Raw genomic sequence first — 6,888 nt, 5'->3', positions numbered from 1 at the left:
TCGCCAGTCATGATTCTAATCAGTGGTTCGAGTGGGCATAACTTTACTAAAACTCAGGAATATGGATATTAGCAGACTGTAATAGTTTTGTAGTGATGTTGTAAACCTGAGTGCCGCAAAATTAACCACACTAAGACCTGTGTTCAATGAAACCACTGAGGCACCCACAGCTCACTGCGAATCCACGCGAATAACCAGCTACTGAGACGGTACTTTACTCAATGCTGTTTTCCACAACCCACCAACTACTGGCATACATGAAATACATTGGCAGTTGCGAATATGAACAACCATCATCTCTATAATGCAATGACGACAGTGAAAATTTGTGTCGGACCGGGACTCGAACCCGGATTACCTGCTTATCTCGAGCAAACGCCTTACCATTTTTTTATCTCATTTTGTTCTATATTGTTCATTGAATGTGTTCTGCGCATAAGTCCGTCAACACCCGTTCAGGCTGTTCTTTGAGCCATTCAATTAGTTTTTTTTTTATTTTAGAGGGTAGCAAACCCTCTGACCGGTTACGCTGAGCTACTGTGCCGGCAGACATTAGGTTATCCGAGCGCGACCCACGGCCAGACAGAAATTTCCGTATGTTGTCAACCAAGTGTCTACAGCCTGCAACCGTACATCCATTACGTATATTCCCGTACAGCGTACAGGAGAGACACTTTACTTGAAAGTCGCGTCCCCGGTGTCGTGTCGAATTACTGGAATATTTCTTCCGCACAAGAATCGTTAGTTATTCAGCTGTAGCTCGATCAGTAGCCTACCACGCGGATCTAAACCAATATCGTCAACACACAAACTTTCCACACAGTATTGGTCACAATATCTTCTACTAGTGAACAATCTGACATGAATTTCACTACAAAATATTTTCTTACACCGACCACGATCCCTTCAAGATTTCTACGTTTGTTGTGAATATCTCTTCATTCACTTCTATCCTCCACGGAACATAAAATTAGTCCTGAAATCAGAATATACTTTGAATAACTGAACATTAATGGTAAAATACCGTCCGATGATCAAGATTGATGATCAAGGTTGAAAACTCAGCCACAACGACATGAGAGTTTGATCATGGCCTGATGAGGACTAGATAAGAACTCTCTATGTAGAACCCTTTCGGAACCATTAACACAGAAAACGATCCTCACATTTAACATTGTAGTTATTATTACATTCGGCGTTCGTTGGGGCCTCCAGCAGCCGGCTGCGGTGTGATGGGTACTCTTTGCCGCTTCCGACACTTCGGTTAGCGGTGCCGCCTACCGACGCAAGTACTTTGACGGTGGTCCTTATACCAGATGACAGCATCACGCGACCCTCTCCTTACTTTTACAACATTTAACAAAAAATATAAGAAAACATGTTAAAAAAAACACCGCAAGATCTATTACCATCGACTGATCGATTCGGGTATGATTTGAGGCAACGACTTGCACTTCTCATAACAACGCTCAATTCTTTTCACACGTTACACACCGTCACTTGCTCCCTTGTTACTGTGCATAATTGTGCTGTTAACTTTTGTTCGTTTCTATTTTTGAGTTGTTGGGATAACTGAGTAGTCTTTAGTACCAGTTATGTGCGTAAGACGTTGTCATCGCAAAGGCCTCGACAGAGGTCAAGTGTTACGTTTAGGTATTGTTCATCTCTGCCGTGGCCCGGCTCTGCCTGGACGGTTTGCTGTAGGAATCATGCCGAGCCTACTTGCCATACTTCCGCCAGGTGGCCGGCAGAATGTTTTGATAATAATTTTTGAATTTGGTCTTCAACATAATGTACAACAACCAGAACACGAGCTGAGCATGACTCGACGAGGATTCAGTATGAGGCTGTTATCAGTGTGAGCTGACAATGTTTCTTAAGAAGCTGAAGCTTTAGTTGATTTCCTCTTTTGTTTATCTGCAGGCAACGGGAAGATGCCTTAATAACGATCCGGTCTTAACACAGTAAATATGTAATAATACATCTGGGCTGATTTTCACTAACATTAATATTAGTGTCAGTTGTGGCGCTCAACACGATCAAGATTAAAAGTATACAGTCAGCCCGTGTTATCCACTTTGACTTATGACAGTGACCTATGAACTTTCATTGCGAAAACGATTCAAAAACTGACGGTTGCCGAGTGAGCAATGGATTGATGCATATTGCAAACCACGAGGAGAGGCAGGGAAACGAAAAGAATGGATTAGACTCGGATGAAGATGTAATCATGAACAAAATAAAAAATGAAGTGGACGCGTACGGAATATCAGGCTAGGTGTCTGGCAAATGGACCAAGTAACTACTTTGTCAGATGCCAAGAACTAAAATAAGACAGACAATTAGACAACGACCTAATAGGAGATAGGTGAATAACAATAGAAAGCACAAAGTAGCAACATGAATGCATGTAGTAGAAGACGGTGACGCATTGAAAAGTCTAGAGATGGGTTTTATCGAACAATGAACGTCAAATGCCTGATGACAGCCGCGTGGGATTAGCCGAGCGGTCTAGGCGCTGCAGTCATGGCCTGTGCGGCTGATCCCGGCGGAGGTTTGAGTCCTCCCTCGAGCATGGTGTGTGTGTTTGTCCTTAGGATAATTTAGGTTAAGTAGTGTTTAAGCTTAGGGACTGATGACCTTAGCAGTTAAGTCCCATAAGATTTCACACATATTTGAATATTTTTTTGCCTGATTATAACGATGATGCTCATGAAGATGAACATATTGGCAGTTATTGACAATATTTATTAAAACGTAAAAGTATTGGGTGTTAAGTATATCAAGCGTCATATGGAGGGCGAACAGGTAGGAGGAGTGGTAAGTGAAGATTCAAAGAAGCTAGTGTTAATGTATTCCAATATTAACTAAACTAAGTACATTATTATGCTCGCAGACGAATCTAGAAATGATAATCGACCATAGCATATTTTCTTTGTAAGGAATACATGTTAATCAGAGAGTGGAATTTGGTGAATAAATATTTAGTGGCTCTCTTTGTTTGGCTCTTACTAACATCATCAATATTTCAAATAACTGTAGAGCGCTGCACCAACATTCTGTAGCTGCTTGTAAATCCTAGAAAAGTTTCTGCCCTCTTTTAAGCCTCAGGTTAAGGTCTACCTCACAAATATTTTACCTGCCTATTATTAGTTTGGTGCATAAGTTCACGAGAGTTCGCAAATGTGATGAACTGCGACCAGTCCAACATTCGTGTATTGATGAGCTAAAATCATCATCAGTTGGCTCGTGAACAACACCGACCATTCCTATCCGGCATCATTACTGGTGACGAGAAATGGTGTCTTGATGCTGACGTAAGGACAAAGACGTACACACATTCGCAAAATATGGTATTATGCATCTGGTTTAAGAGCGACAGTGTGGTGCACTACAATTGCTTCCCCGAGGTGTAACCATCTCTACTGAAAATTATTTTCAACAAATGAGTCGTCCTGGAGACGCAGTCCAAGGACAAAGAGTGAAGTGATGCTACTCTGCGACAACGCCCTCCCGCATTCTGCTAGACTGACAAAAACACATTACATGGGAGTTGATTTGGGAAGTCATGTCGCATCCATCTTATTCACCTGATCCTGCAACCTCAGACGTCCACCTTTTCCGCTCTCTGTCGAGCATCCTTGAAGGAACTTCCTTCCCGGATGAAGATCTCCGAAGATGGCTCGATGAGTTCTTCGCCTCAAAACCAAATGATTTCTACAGTTACGGAACCGAAAAGTTACCCCAGCGTTGGCAGTAGTCAAGGAGAATATATTACTAGGTCTACAACTTTGGTTACACCGTTTTTTCTCGAAGTTCGGGGCTTTATTGTGACAAAAAAATTATGAATCATAGTATTGCCCATCGCTGGCCACTACATTCTCCCATCTTTCGGATAGCATACGAATCCCGTGGTGGAAGAACTGGACGTCTTTTGTGGGGATCCATGAATCGGTTCAATTTTTCACTTGTTCATATGATCGGAAGTGCTGGTCAGCCAGACTGTACGCCACTTATCGAAAAAGGTGGTAGTCAGAGAGAGCAACGTATGAAGTGTACAGCGGGGTGGATAGGACTTCTCATTTCAACGTTTCCACCTACATTTTGACAGGTTTTACGACATGGGGTCGAGCACTGACCTGCTGCAAAATTACCTTTACGTGTTTATCGCTGTATTGTGGCCGTTTGTGTTTCAGTGCTGGGCTCGAACGTATTAATCGCTATCGGTAATGATGTCCTGTGACTGTCTTCGTCTCTTTCAGTAGCTACGAAAACGTTCTGTCTTCCACCTCCATTCCGGTCTTCAACATCAAAATCACCGTTCTTAAGGTGCTGAAAACATTCTCTGCACGTTCTTCCACTAATAGTTCCCTCAGCATTGGTCTTACCCAACATTTTAATAGCCACAGCCGCAGATTTCTTCATGTTAAAGAAGAAAATTAAAACTTCCCGCAAATGGCGAGAAATGGGTAGGAAGTTGAAATGCTTAATCGAGAATAACCTTATGATGCGATCACAAATCAACTAATACACTCCTGGAAATTGAAATAAGAACACCGTGAATTCATTGTCCCAGGAAGGGGAAACTTTATTGACACATTCCTGGGGTCAGATACATCACATGATCACACTGACAGAACCACAGGCACATAGACACAGGCAACAGAGCATGCACAATGTCGGCACTAGTACAGTGTATATCCACCTTTCGCAGCAATGCAGGCTGCTATTCTCCCATGGAGACGATCGTAGAGATGCTGGATGTAGTCCTGTGGAACGGCTTGCCATGCCATTTCCACCTGGCGCCTCAGTGGGACCAGCGTTCGTGCTGGACGTGCAGACCGCGTGAGACGACGCTTCATCCAAACATGCTCAATGGGGGACAGATCCGGAGATCTTGCTGGCCAGGGTAGTTGACTTACACCTTCTAGAGCACGTTGGGTGGCACGGGATACATGCGGACGTGCATTGTCCTGTTGGAACAGCAAGTTCCCTTGCCGGTCTAGGAATGGTAGAACGATGGGTTCGATGACGGTTTGGATGTACCGTGCACTATTCAGTGTCCCCTCGACGATCACCAGTGGTGTACGGCCAGTGTAGGAGATCGCTCCCCACACCATGAAGCCGGGTGTTGGCCTTGTGTGCCTCGGTCGTATGCAGTCCTGATTGTGGCGCTCACCTGCACGGCGCCAAACACGCATACGACCATCATTGGCACCAAGGCAGAAGCGACTCTCATCGCTGAAGACGACACGTCTCCATTCGTCCCTCCATTCACGCCTGTCGCGACACCACTGGAGGCCGGCTGCACGATGTTGGGGCGTGAGCGGAAGACGGCCTAACGGTGTGCGGGACCGTAGCCCAGCTTCATGGAGACGGTTGCGAATGGTCCTCGCCGATACCCCAGGAGCAACAGTGTCCCTAATTTGCTGGGAAGTGGCGGTGCGGTCCCCTACGGCACTGCGTAGGATCCTACGGTCTTGGCGTGCATCCGTGCGTCGCTGCGGTCCGGTCCCAGGTCGACGGGCACGTGCACCTTCCGCCGACCACTGGCGACAACATCGATGTACTGTGGAGACCTCACGCCCCACGTGTTGAGCAATTCGGCGGTACGTCCACCCGGCCTCCCGCATGCCCACTATACGCCCTCGCTCAAAGTCCGTCAACTGCACATACGGTTCACGTCCACGCTGTCGCGGCATGCTACCAGTGTTAAAGACTGCGATGGAGCTCCGTATGCCACGGCAAACTGGCTGACACTGACGGCGGCGGTGCACAAATGCTGCGCAGCTAGCGCCATTCGACGGCCAACACCGCGGTTCCTGGTGTGTCCGCTGTGCCGTGCGTGTGATCATTGCTTGTACAGCCCTCTCGCAGTGTCCGGAGCAAGTATGGTGGGTCTGACACACCGGTTTCAATGTGTTCTTTTTTCCATTTCCAGGAGTGTACTTTTATGACAATATCTTTACAGATGCCTAAACTTATTGTATTACACCTACGACCAACCACCCGAACCCCACTTGCCGCTACTGCCGTCTATTGCAAAACGGCGGATGCGAAGTTGTAGACCTAATATTAATGACTGTAGTCTCTGTTTAGTGTATCTGGTGCGTTTATTGAACTTATGGAAGAACGCTAAGAACTAATGCACGAACCAAAAACAGGTTCTCTTAGATTTTGTCCGTCGTTTCGCCTCATCGAACGCGTGCACATCTCGTAGTAGCTTCGTAGACTTGACTGTTTCGCTTGTTTTGCCTTTATTCGTGGCTCTTCTAAACTGCTAATATGCAACTCCGACCTCAGGTTTCTATAGCTTTCATTAACAAATCTTCGCTTAGTTTATGAGACCTGTTGCGCTGAATAGAGTTCCCATAAAATATTATCGGTAGCGAACGCCTTTCATAGATTAAATGTTCCTCGCCATTCCCGTCCACTTCGTGACCGAGTGTCCCATTCGTCGGAAAAATCAATATTTGGCTGCTATCAAATAAACTGATGTGGCTCATCATATCCCTGTTGACGTTGACTCCCACAGCGACCGGCTTTACAAGGTGTGACAACATCCGAGTAGCGTGACCTGCGAAACTAGAATGACGGTAAAGGACCGGCGATCTGATCAAAGGAGGCTCCACTGTTTCTGTCTGAATGACGTCATTGGAATGGCTGGCCGACGGTTCTCTGAGTGGAATTTGGCAGTTGCGGTTGATGAGCGTAGTCTTATGCAGCAACTCCTGTGTCTACATGTACATCTATACTCTACGAACCATTGAGAAGTGCATATCAGAGGGTGCTTGTACTACTTATTACGGCTACTTCACGTTGTGTTTGCCTACGGAGCTTGGGGGAATGTTAATACCTCTGTGAGTACTGGAATCAGTCTGATCACAT

The sequence above is a fragment of the Schistocerca cancellata genome, chromosome 1 (assembly GCF_023864275.1).
Source record: "Schistocerca cancellata isolate TAMUIC-IGC-003103 chromosome 1, iqSchCanc2.1, whole genome shotgun sequence".
NCBI classification, from domain to species: domain Eukaryota; kingdom Metazoa; phylum Arthropoda; class Insecta; order Orthoptera; family Acrididae; genus Schistocerca; species Schistocerca cancellata.
Note: the sequence above shows the minus strand (reverse complement) of the source record.